Source organism: Rhinopithecus roxellana, chromosome 4 (assembly GCF_007565055.1).
Source record: "Rhinopithecus roxellana isolate Shanxi Qingling chromosome 4, ASM756505v1, whole genome shotgun sequence".
Classification (NCBI taxonomy): domain Eukaryota; kingdom Metazoa; phylum Chordata; class Mammalia; order Primates; family Cercopithecidae; genus Rhinopithecus; species Rhinopithecus roxellana.
Genome location: NC_044552.1, coordinates 28931036 through 28944111, shown reverse-complemented (window position 1 = coordinate 28944111; position 13076 = coordinate 28931036). Strand labels below are relative to the sequence as shown.

At 49.3% G+C, this 13076-nt stretch overlaps 1 protein-coding gene and 1 non-coding gene across 9 annotated transcripts in view; one reads left to right on the top strand and one right to left on the bottom strand.

Annotated features, from left to right (window-relative positions):
• Nucleotides 1-9710, bottom strand: part of PPARD (peroxisome proliferator activated receptor delta) — an 87437-nt gene extending 77727 nt beyond the window's left edge. For 4 of the 8 annotated variants that reach the window (XM_010389647.2, XM_010389651.2, XM_030928922.1 and 1 more), the window contains exons 1-2: nucleotides 9581-9710; nucleotides 5094-5177 (exon numbers count right to left, since the gene is read on the bottom strand). The gene's annotated coding sequence lies outside the window, so the exon portion shown is untranslated. Of the gene's footprint in view, nucleotides 1-3258; nucleotides 3898-5093; nucleotides 5178-9580 lie in introns of all 8 variants that reach the window. The other 4 variants (XM_030928919.1, XM_010389648.2, XM_030928920.1 and 1 more) reach the window with 4 other exon arrangements.
• LOC115897167 lies at nucleotides 928-1059 on the top strand. Its single transcript, XR_004057096.1, has one exon. It is a non-coding gene; the product is annotated as a small nucleolar RNA SNORA16B/SNORA16A family (small nucleolar RNA).
• Nucleotides 9711-13076: the final 3366 nt, after the last annotated feature.

The window sequence follows — 13076 nt, the reverse complement described above, 5'->3', positions numbered from 1 at the left end:
TTCTGCACAGCAGAGGAAACAATCAACAAAGTGAAGAGACAACCCACAGGATGAGAAAAAATATTCGCAAACTACCCATTTGACAAGGGGTGAATAACAAGAATATATAAGGAGCTCAAACAACTCTATAGGAAAAAAACTAATAATTTGATAAAAGGATGGGCAAAAGATTTTAACAGACATTTCTCAAAAGAAGACATATAGGCTGGGTGTGGTGGCTCATGCCTGTGATCCCAACACTTTGGGAGGCCAAGGCAGGCGGATCACTTGAGGTCAGGAGTTTGAGACCAGCCTGGCCAACATGGCAAAATCCCGTCTCTACTAAAAATACAAAAATTAGCTGGGCATGGTGGCGGGCGCCTGTAATCCGAGCTACTCAGGAGGCTGAGGCAGGAGAATCGCTTGAACCTGGGAGGCAGAGGTTTCAGTGAGCTGAGATTGTGCCATTGCACTTCAGCCTAGGCGACAAGAGCAAGATTCCGTCTCAAAAAGACATACAAATGGCAACCAGGCATATGTAAAGGTGCTCAGTATCACTCATCATCAGAGAAATGGAAATCAAATCTACAATGAGGCCGGGCACGGTGGCTCACATCTGTAATCCCAGAACTTTGGGAGGCTGAGGTGGGTGGATCACCTGAGGTCGGGAGTTTGAGAACAGCCTGGCCAACATGGGAAAACCCTGTCTCTACTAAAAATGCAAAAATTAATCGGGCGTGGTGGCAGGCACCTAGAGTCCCAGCTACTTGGGAGGCTGAGTGAGGCAGGAGAATTGCTTGAATTTGGGAGGCAGAGGTTGCAGTGAGCCAAGATGGTGCCACTATACTCCAGCCTGGGTGACAGAGCAAGATTCCATCTCAAAACAAAACAAAACAAAACAAAACTACAATGAGATGTCATCTCACCCCAGTTAAAATAGCTTATATCAGTGGCCCTTGTAAAAGCTGCAGCGGTTTCTACATAGCTGCTGTGGTCAAAGAGGAGACCAGAGTGACAATTTTCCTTGATAGTCGTCATTCTGTTTCTTGTAATTCATCAACATTTTGGGAAGATACAGTTCCATTGTAAAATTAAAAAACTAAAAGAAAAAAAAAAAAAATAGGCCAGGCGTGGTGCAGTGGCTTATGCCTGTAATCCTAGCACTTTGGGAAGCTGAGGCAGGGAGATCACCTGAGGTCAGGAGTTCGAGACCAGTCTGGCCAACATGGTGAAATGCCATCTCTACTAAAAATACAATTAGCAGGGTGTGGTGGCGTGTGCCTATAAATCCCAGCTCCTTGGGTGGTTGGGGCACGAGAATTACCTGAACCCAGGAGGCAGAGATTGTAGTGAGCCAAGATCATGCCACCGCACTCAGGCCTGGGTGACAGAGCCAGATGCCATCTCTAAATAAATACATTTGAAATGGCTTATATCCAAAAGACAGGCAATAACACATTCTAGTGAGAATGTAGAGAAAAGGGAATCCTTACACACTGTTGGTGGGAATGTAAATTAGTACAACCACTATGGAGAACAGTTTGAAGGTTCCTCAAAAAACTAAAAATTGAGCTACCATATGATCCAGCAATCCCACTGCTGGGTATATACCCAGAAGAAAGGAAATTGGTATACTGAAGAGATCTGCACTCCTGTTTGTTACAGCACTATTTACAATAGCTAAGATTTGGAAGTGACCTAAGTGTCTATCAACAAATGAGTATGTGGTACATATACACAATGGAGTACTATCAGCTATAAAAAAGGATGAGATCCAGTCATCTGCAACAACATGGATGAAACTGAAGGTCATTATGCTAAATGAAATAAGGCAGGAACAGAAAGACCAACATTACATGTTCTCACTTATTTGTGGGATCTAAAAATCAAAACAATAGAACTCATGGACATAGAGAGTAGAAGGATGGTTACCAGAGGCTGGGAGGTAGTGAGGAGCTGCAGGAGTAGATGTAGATGGTTAACGGGTACAAAACAAATACAGAAAGAATGAGTAACACCTACTATTTGATAGCACAGCAGGGTGACTATAGTCAATAATAACTATACATTTTTAAATAACTTAATGAGTATAACTGGATTGTTTGCAACTCAACAGATAAATGCTTGAGGGGATGGATACACCATTCTTCCAGATGTGCTTATTTCACATTGCATGCCTATATCAAAACATCTAATGGGCCGGGCGCAGTGGCTCACGCCTGTAATCCCAGCACTTTGGGAGGTCAAGGCAGGTGGCTCACCTGAGGTCAGGAGTTCAAGACCAGCCTGGCCAACATGGTGAAACCCCATCTCTACCAATAATATAAAAATTAGCTGGGCGTGGTGGCATATATCTGTAATCCCAGCTATTCAGGAGGTTAAGGCACAAGAATCGCTTGAACCCAGGAGGCGAAAGTCACAATGAGCTGAAATCAGGCCACTGCATTCTAGCCTGGGTGACAGAGTGAATCTGTGTCTCAAAAACAAAAATTAAAAAAAAAAAAAAAAAAAACAGGCTGGGCGCAGTGGCTCAAGCCTGTAATCCCAGCACTTTGGGAGGCCAAGACGGGCGGATCACGAGGTCAGGAGATCGAGACCATCCTGGCTAACACGGTGAAACCCCGTCTCTACTAAAAAATACAAAAAACTAGCCGGGCAAGGTAGGGGGTGCCTGTAGTCCTAGCTACTCGGGAGGCTGAGGCAGGAGAATGGCACAAACGCGGGAGGCGCAGCTTGCAGTGAGTTGAGATCTGGCCACTGCACTCCAGCCTGGGCGACAGAGTGAGACTCCGTCTCAAAAAAAAAAAAAAACAAAAACAAACCATCTCATGTACCCTCATAAATGTACACACCTACTACTATGTACCCATTTAAAAAAAAAAACACTAGTCAGGCACGGTGGTGTGTACCTGTAGTCCTAGCTACTTGGGAGGCTGTGGTGAGAGGCCTGCCTAGGTAGGCCAAGTTTATCCAACCCATGGCCCATGACTGCATGCAGCCCAACACAAATAACGTAAACTTTCTTAAAACATGAGATTCTTTTGCCATTTTTATTTTTAGCTCATTAGCTATTGTTAGTGTTAGTGTATTTTATGTGTAGCCCAAGATAATAATTATTCTTCCAATGTGGCCCAGGGATGCCAAAAGACTGGACACACCCCTGGACCTAGGTGATATAGCAATACCCCATCAAGAGGGGAGGGGAGGGGAGGGGAGAGGAAGGGAGGGGAGGGGAGGGGAGGGGAGGGGAGGGGAGGGGAGGCAAGGCGAAGCTCCTACCTGTGACTGAGAGCTCAAGGTTCAGGGATGAACTGGACAACTGACCCCTGGAAATGCATGTACAATTGCTGCCACTGGGCCTAGCTGCTGCTAAAGCAAATGACAAAGCAAATCAGTTCAACTCAGTAGCTCTCCCTGCTCAAGGGGTACTTCGACCTCTTCCCTCTTGGGGAACCTCAGAAGCCTCTGAAACTCCCCGCTTCTTCTTCCCTTACATTCCCTTCAGAGGAAAACATTTGGTATGGGTTTGAAAGCAGGAGGGCCACCCCACCCAGGACCTTCCTGAAAGATCTACAAACAACCTGACCCCTACGGACAGAGAGACACAGGGACTCACCACCCTGTCTGACAACAGGAAAACCTGCAGGGTGTTAAAGGCAGAGAAGGGGAAGTGAAGCCCACAAACAGCTACTGGAACCACTGAACTTCAGAGATTAAAACAAACCAGGCAGGAGGCCCACGTTTCCCCGGCCCCCAGCAGGGACCCACAATCCAGCCTTCCAAAGAGGACAATGAACATTGTATTCCCTGGAGCTCCACTTTGAGAGTTTATAAAACCTGCCAGGCATCCTGAGAACATGGAAACAGCAATGGGAAACCCAGAGCATTGTTCAGACTCTTGGTGAGAACCTCCTACCCCTGCAGAGATGGAAGAAACAATTCTGTGTGTTATGGCCAGCTTGCATATATACCAGCAAACCACAGACCCATGAGGCAGCGACTGGGTCTTTTTACTACTATCATTTCCCAAGTGCCAGGCACATAGCTGGCACTCAAAAATATTTGTTCCCAGCCGGGTGCAGTGGCTCCCATCTGTAATCCCAGCACTCTGGGAGGCCAAGGTGGGTGGATCACCCAACATCAGGAGTTTGAGACCAGCCTGGCCAGCATGGTGAAACCCCATCTCTACTAAAAATACAAAAATTAGCTGGATATGGTGGTGCATGTCAGTAATCTCAGCTACTCAGGAGGCTGAGGCAGAAGAATCGCTTGAACCTGAGAGGCGGAGGTTGCAGTGAGCCAAGATCATGCCACTGCACTCCAGCCTGGGCAACAAGAGCAAAACTCCATTTCAAAAAAAAAAAAAGGCCGAGTGCGGTGGCTTACGCCTATAATCCCTGCACATTGGGAGGCTGAGGTGGGCAGATCACCTGAGGTCAGGAGTTCCAGACCAGCCTGGCCAATATGGTGAAACCCCATCTCTAATAAAAATACAAAAATTAGCCGGGCATGGTGGCAGGTGCCTGTAATCCCAGCTACTTGGAAGGGTGAGGCAGGAGAGGCGCTTGAACCAGAAGGAGGTTGCAGTGAGCCAAGATCGCGCCATCGCACTCCAGCCTGGGGGACAAGAGCGAGACTTCATCTCAAAAATGAACAAACAAACAAAAAAATATATATATTTGCTCCCTAAATAAGAGAGAGTGATGGACACCATCTTTGTAGTCTGGCACCCTAGGTACCCACATGGGCAAAGATGAAAGTCCGTTCATTTATTCATTCAACAAATATTTATTTATTATCTCCTCTGTGCCAGGCACTATCCTAGACACAACAGGCAGCAAAATAACTCCCTGCCCTGTGGAGTTTATCTTTTAATGGGCACAAAGGTGGGAATCTCCATGCTCCTGAAAAAACTACGTAAACCACAGACATTCAATAATTACTTAATAAATGTCTATACTACGCATAAGCAACTGGTACCAGATGCTGTGACAGGAACCTGGAATCTGGGAATAAGCCCTAGTGAAAATATTTCATCTTCAAGGTCAGGATCTTAAATCTGGATCCTGTGTCAGCGGTGATCAGGGACCCCTGAGTAAAGAAAATGGGATTACCTCATTGGTGCATCTGTCTTCATCTGTTGGTGAGCAGAAGCCACTGTGTGAGTATCATGTGCATGCCCAAAACACTGTACAACACTGCAGGATAGAAAAAACCCCAACAGCTTTAGCTGAGAAATGCCAGGGACCCTAAAAGCAACTCTAATAAATTATACCTACCATAACTCAAAGAGTGCTCCCAAGGTAATCTGGCTCCTCGTCTGTCCCTTACACACCACCCTGAGATGTGATTGTGAGCCTGAGTCAGCAAATATTTCCCCAATCCTGGAAGGAGTCTGCTCGCTCCCAAGCACGCAGACACTGGCTTTGCTGATTTTATCAGGTCGGGGCAGAAGGAGCAGGCAAGGTAAGAAAGGAGCTGGTGCCCAATACACCCCATGGGTAGCAGCTCATAAATGAAGATGTCCTGAGTCATAGTTGATTCCTTCACCAAAGCTCCTGGAGAATGAACTGGAGTCACATCCCAATCACCAGCCTGCTGAGTTATGAAGGCTAGGAGCCTTCTGCCAAGGAAGAAGACCCATATGTCTGAAACCTGATACAAGGGGCCATGTTCTCCCTGCCAGGCTCAAGGTAAGTTCCAAAGGCTCCTCTGACATCCTGGAATCCAGCTGTTGCAAGCGGCTCCTCCCCCTGGCTCCAAAGGCAGAGAAAAATGCTCAGGGACACCAAACATCTCCAAGAAGCAGCTACTAGGTAATCTGGGACAACATGGCATAGACAATGGCATCGGGCACAGGGCTAAGCAAGGGCCTGGCAGAATGGACAAATCCCACAGAGACCTGGATAGGGAGGAAGAGAACGTTTCCAGTGTGGGCAATGCTGAGCAGTGGAGCTGGGTCCTGCAATTTCCAGGCCCTTCAGAGGCACTGGAGGAAGGCACCACTGTTCAGCTTCCCAGCCTGCAGGGAGCACTCAGGGAGGTGGGCCTCAGGGACAGGATACAGCTGAAGCCCTTAAAGTGACAGGTCCAGGATGGTTGCCGTGGCTCACGCCTGTAATCCCAGCATGTTGGGAGGTCGAGGTGGGCAGATCACGAGGTCAGGAGATCGAGACCATCCTGGCTAACATGGTGAAACCCCGTCTCTACTAAAAAATACAAAAAAACTAGCCAGGTGTGGTGGCGGGCACCTGTAGTCCCAGCTACTCGGGAGGCTGAGGCAGGAGAATGGCATGAACCCGGGAGGCAGAGCTTGCAGTGAGCCGAGATCACGCCACTACACTCCAGCCTGGGCGACAGAGCGAGACTCTGTCTCAAAAAAAAAAGTGACAGGTCCAACTCCTGAGAGAGAGGAGCTGCACTACTCCAGGATGTGCCAGAATCCGCAGGCCCTGAAGACATCTTGCACAACAGTCAGGACAGCTGTAGGCCCAAATCCGCAGGCCCTGAAGACATCTTGCACAACAGTCAGGACAGCTGTAGGCCCAAAGCAGAGGCCTAATGGCTTCCTAGGCCAGTCCCCTACACTGTCTATCCTCTTACCAGGCCCTAAGGGAAGGGGTCTAAGGGACCACGGGTGGGGTTGAAAGGCTGAGGAGGAGCAATTCTTCCTGAATGGGTTAAGGCGTATATTACACAAGAAGGCCATGGTGAAGAGGCAAAGAGAAAGGCAGCCGAACGAGCAGTCCGTGTAATCTCAGTGCTCTGGGAGGCCAAGGTGGGGAGGACTGCTTGAGGCCAGGAGTTTGAGACATTGTGAGAGCCTGTCTTTACCAAAAAATTGTTTTTTAATTAGCTGAGTATGGTGGCGTACACCCGTAGTCCCTGCTACTCTGGAGGCTGAGGCAGGAAGATCCCCAAGCCCAAGAGTTCGAGGTTACAATGCACTATGATAGCACAACTGCACTCCAGTCTGGGCAACAGAACAAAACCTTGTGTCAGAAAAAAAAGAAGGAAAAAAAATCCAGACCCAGACTCTGCAAAAATCACTGAATGGGAAGGAATTTGGTAATTGACAATCATGACTACCTTCTCAGAAAACAAGAGTGGACAAACTGCAAGAAGCTATCCAGCTAGGGCTGCTGGTGCCCAAGCTGCTCCACAAGGACTGGCCTTGACCCATTCTCAAATCTCTCACCTGTCACCACAGCGGAGAGCACTACTAAGGGGTAAGCGTGGCCAGGAGTAACAAACTGCTCAAAAGAGTAAGGAGTCCTTGAGAGCCAGAGACTAGACTAAAAATCTGTCCAACACTTGACCTCTACCTCTTTAGAATGATCCACTAAAACCCTGGAGAGATGCTATTCACAGGAACATGGAAACCCTCTGGTCCAGTCTGCCCAAATCCTTGCAAGTGCTGCAAAGGGGGTTTTGGGGTCAGTGGAGAGGGGACTGGCTCAACGACAGGCCATCCACAATCCTATTGCTTTCACAGAAAACAGTCAGTGCACAACAGGATTACAAAAGTTTAAAGTCTGGTCAAGCTGGTTCCTTTGGCTCTCCACCACAGCTCCCAAAGGTTGCCAACTCCTGTGTCCAATCTGGCTCAGACAGCATAATCATCAAAAGAGGAGCCCTAGAAACCTGGGGCCAGGTGAAACAATGAGCCTTCATCTCTAAACATGAGAGTGGGTCATGCTTTCAGAATCCTCCAAGATCAGACTGGGTAGAAACAAAGGATATGTTATTTCTTGAATATTTCTTTAGAGAACCAATGCCAAATAAAGGAGCTCAAACTGAAGGATATGAAGAGAATTTTCTGTTTGGTAAGGTTCAACATCCAGACACACATGTAAAGTAGTGGACTCTCAAGCCCCAGAAAAGACAATCTATGTGACTGGAAGCCGACATGTCTGCTCAAGTTCCTGACAAGGTCTAACTACTGCAGCCCCACAACCTGCCCAGGTAGTTATCAATCTGATACCTCATACTATGCCTGCGCAAAGGGAACAGAACTTTGGGGTTGCCCTTCCTCTTGGATACAGAGGAAATTAAGCTCCCAGGGAAAAAGAGGGAGAATTTGGATTCCCTAGATTCAGAAAAGAACAAAGAAAAAAGAGGGAGAAGAGACTCCAAGAGAACATGCTCAGTGACCAACATCAGAGACACATTCAGTTGGCCAAAGATTGTCAAAAAGATATGAGAGAAAATCAGCAGCTGTTTCAAGCCACCAATAATAAAAGGGACAGATGTCCGCCAGCCCCAGGGCTATCAGGCCAGCAATCTATTTCAAAACTCGAACAGGAAAAAAAAAAAGTTCTGGAGCCAGTACACAGAAAAAAGGTTGAAGACCACAAGGATTTTCTGGGGCACAGCTTCTGGAGAATTCTCTTAGCCCTTTGGGATGGAGCACAGGGTGGAGGGTGGGAGTGAGGGCACAGAAAGGCCGGGGTATCATGGTACAAGTGTATTCCATATATCCAGAGTGGAAAGACACAAAACCCTGGTTCCTGGAAAGGGAAAAGAATTGGACAAAGCCTCTGGCTACCCGCGGCACACATCCAGCTCAGCGCCGTCTCTCCCCAGGGGTTCCTGGAAGTCAACAGCCCTATAAAGGGGAAGTATTAAAGCTGAGATGAGAAGAATGGCCTACAAATTGGACATCATCTCTGATGCAACACCCAAGTAAATTCTCCCACACAATCTGTTATTTCCTTTAGTCAATCAGCCTCTTAATTCGATCAAGGTCTGAACACCTCCACCCCACCCCATGGTTCTGTCAACTGCAGGTCAAGTTAAAGTAGAGTGTGGAGCTAAGGCTTCTCCCTGAAGCAAGGGAAAGGAACAGGGAGAGAAAAGGGGGTGGGAATGTAGGGGACGGAACTGATACGAAGGAAATTGGAAAGAGAAGCAAAAACAGGGCCTCTTAGGGAGCCAAGGTGAAAGTCTTAGAGAGACAGGCACTGCAAGCCCGGAGCTGGAAAAAGCCTAGGAACACCCTGGGGAAGAGGATGAGGACCCATAGTACTGGGAGGGATCAGGCCACAGATAAGGGGACAGGAATGGGGAAAGAGAGTAAAGCCTGCGAGACAAGGATGGGAGGATGAAGGCAGGAGACAAGGATAATGAGGGGGACAGAGGAAAAGATCCCGGAAAAGACCCTAAGTAGATACGGCAATGGATTCGGGGACACCAGAAAGGGGTGAAGGAAGGGGTCAGAGGCAGGGGAGGGGAGTGGGAGAGGCCCCCGGGCCTGAGACAAGGTTCTCCTAAGTGGGAGGAGACGGAGCCACGAGGCGCAAGAAGGGGCACAGAGTCGAGGGGAAGGAGGCCCGTGTTTCGGACTCACTCAAGCAGCTATGCGGGTCCAAGGGCGGGGGGCGCAGGGGCGGCGGGGCGCCTACACGGCAACGCACGGCGGCTGACAGGAGCGGGCCGGAGCATCGGGAAGCCGCCGCGACGCTGTCCGCGGACCCTAGCAGCTCCCCGCACCCCGCTCCCCGCCGCCGGGCCTTGCGCCCCAGTCCCGCTGGCCACCTCGGCCCAGGCCCGCCGCTTCCCTCCGCCACTTGCCTGCCCGCTTCTCTCGTCTCAGACTGACCTGTCCCGGCTGCCTACGGCGCCACCGCCGCAGTCCCGCAGGCTCCGCAGAATTCTCCAGCTCCTGCCAAAACTTTTCCCATTAATCCCCAGGTCCGCTGCGGCCGCAGCGTCACACGCTCCACGGCCCGGCCCCGCCCCCACCAGCGCGACGTCACCGCGCTGCTCGGCCCTTCCCTCTCCACGCCCCCTTCCGCCTGGCGGCGACCAATCACCACGCCTCCTGGAGACTCCCCTGATTCTGTCTCACCGCCCACCGCACGCTGCCCAGGGCCCGCCTGTGGCGCCCTCTGGTGCGGGATGCGGACATAGCAGCTCAGGGAGGAGCAGGGGAGCGCCTGGGCCAGTAGAACAAGTCCAGCAAGTGTCACAAGAGGGAATTTAAAGCTGGAAGGGAATTTCGAGGTCATCTAGTGCAACCTCCTCATCTTCCAGTGAAGAAACTTAGTCCTAGAAAAGGTACGTGACTTGCAGTTGGAGAGACTCTTAACCCAGTGCTAGGTCCACTGGAGGAGATCATACCGCCTGTAATTTTCATAAAAGGGCTTTCAGCCTTCAAGAGGCTTCTACAACGAAATTTACGGTCTTAAGAGTTCTTAACCTTTCTTCCCATGTGCTTATGTAATACGCTTATTCACCTAAAATAGGGGACATCCTCCCTATTGTAGAAAATTCCGTTCTTACTTCTTAAATTAGGTCTTGAAGACCTGGAAGGGACCTATTAACCCAACCTACCGCTTAAGATGTACCAGCTACCTAGCAGCTGGGAGGCAATCTGGTGGAAGAAGTTGGCTTTCATCTGGCAATGAACAAAACTTGACTCTTACGTATATGACCAACGGCTCCTCTCCATCATCATTAAAGATTACCCCTTGCCTCTCCTTCGGCCACACCTTCCGTGGGCTATAAGCTCCTTAGGCCACACCCTAGCTATCTGGATGAGCGTTTTTTTTTTTTTTTTTTTTTTTTTTTTTTTTTTTTTGAGACGCAGTTTCACTCTGCCGCCCCCCAGCTGGAGTGCAGTTGCGCAATCTCAGCTCACTGCAACCTCCGCCTCCTGGGTTCAAGCAATTCTCCTGCCTCAACCTCCCAAGTAGCTTGGATTTTACAGGCATGTGCCACACGCCGCCCGGCTAATTTTTTTTAAATTAATTAATTAATTTTTTTTTTTGAGACAGAGTCTAGCTCTGTCGCCCAGGCTGGAATGCAGTGGCGCGATCACTGCTCATTGCCAGCTCCGCCTCCCGGGTTCACGCCATTCTCCTGCCTCAGCCTCCCGAGTAGCTGGGAGTACAGGCGCCCGCCACCACGCCCTGCTAATTTTTTGTATTTTTAGTAGAGACGGGGTTTCACCGTGTTAGCCAGGATGGTCTCGATCTCCTGACCTCGTGATCCGCCCACCTCGGCCTCCCTAAGTGTTGAGATTACAGGCCTGAGCCACCGCGCCCGGCCACGCCCAGCTAATTTTTGTAGTTTTAGTAGAGACGGGGTTTTGCCATGTTGCCCAGGCTGGTCTTGAACTCCTGGACTCAAGTTATCCCCCCACCTCAGCCTCCCAAAGTGCTGGGATTACAGGCGTGAGCCACAGTGCCTGGCAGGGATGAGTGATTTTTTTTCCCCTTCTTTTGGCTTCTCTTTTTTTCCCCCCTACTTTTTGAAATGCTTGTGCATTATATTTGTAACTTAGACGTCAACTTCCTTGCCCTTTGAGACTGAAGTAAAAATGGACTGTGAAAGTCAAAGCCCCTCCCTTAATATTTTTTACAAATATCTGGGGATTTATATTCTCCTACATATCTCTGCCTCTGGGTTTCTGCTTTTGCCAGGCTGTTGCTGTACCGCAGTTCAGAAGTCTGGAGAGGAAACTCAGCTCTCCCTGAAGACTGCCCGCACCCTTCCCACACAAAACATTCACGAGTACAAAGACATTAAGGTACTCTGGGCCCTGGGGGAGGTCACATGATACATGGCAAACAGTTGAAACTCACCCCTCAGAAGTTTTTAAAAGTCCTTTTCGCCGGGCGCGGTGGCTCAAGCCTGTAATTCCAGCACTTTGGGAGGCCAAGACGGGCAGATCACGAGGTCAGGAGATCGAGACCATCCTGGCTAACACGGTGAAACCCCGTCTCTACTAAAAAATACAAAAAACTAGCCGGGCGAGGTGGCGGGCGCCTGTAGTCCCAGCTCCTTGGGAGGCTGAGGCAGGAGAATGGCGTGAACCCAGGAGGCGGAGCTTACAGTGAGCTGAGATCCGGCCACTGCACTCCAGCCTGGGCGACAGAGCGAGACTCCGTCTCAAAAAAAAAAAAAAAAAAAAAAGTCCTTTCCACACCCCCAGCTGAGGTTTTCTAACCGGCCCTGCACCCTCTAGCCTCCTCCAAAATCACTAACTCTCCCTCCTGCCCCACCATTCTCTCCTCTGTCCCACCCTCTCTGGAGAAAACACAAATTCCTCTGGCTTTCTAGGCAGAAAGAGAAAGAGACATTTTAACCATATCTCTTTGTTGCTTAAGTTCCTGCCAACACTCGTGCTTTGAAGATCTGTCTACCCCTAACAAGCTTATTTCCCCTGTAAACTAAAAACAAAATCCCAAGCCCCCTAATTGAATGGACCCTCTTGGCCAAGGGGACCCCAGAAAAACCTTAAAAACTGAATTTCCAGCCATGACAGGTCAGGAAGTCAAACATGCCTGGTTATACTCCCTCCCTTTTGCAGTTTAGACACAACATCTGACCAGCATCAATGTTAAAATACAGATCATAGGCCGGGCGCGGTGGCTCACGCCTGTAATCCCAGCACTTTGGGAGGCCGAGGCGGGCGGATCACAAGGTCAGGGATCGAGACCATCCTGGCTAACTCGGTGAAACCCCGTCTCTACTAAAAACACAAAAAATTAGCCGGGAGTGGTGGCGGGCGTCTGTAGTCCCAGCTACTCGGGAGGCTGAGGCAGGAGAATGGCGGGAACCCAGGAGGCAGAGCTTGCAGTGAGCCGAGATCGCGCCACTGCACTCCCGCCTGGGCGACAGAGCCAGACACCCTCTCAAAAAAAAAAAAAAAAAGAAAGAAAAAAAAACAGATCATAGACTAACAGAATGTGCACTCTTTGTAGCAATAAGAAACCAAATTATAATCAGGACCTACAGCTGTGACAGGTAAGAAGTCACACACTCTTATCTAAAGAATAAACTACATTTTCTGCCAGTCACGGTGGCTCTTGCCTGTAATCCCAACACTTTCAGAGGCGGAGGTGGGCAGATTGCTTGAGTGCAGGAGTTCAAGACCAGCCTGGGCAACATAGTGAGACCCTGCCTCTTAAAAAACAAAAACAAACAAAAAAGAAAAACGGTGGCTCACGCCTGTAATCCCAGCACTTTGGGAAACGAAGGCAGGTGGATCACGAGATCAGGAGATCGAGACCATCCTGGCTAACATGGTGAAACCTGTCTCTACTAAAAACACACACAAAAATTGCCCAGATTATGTATGTTTAGCCAAC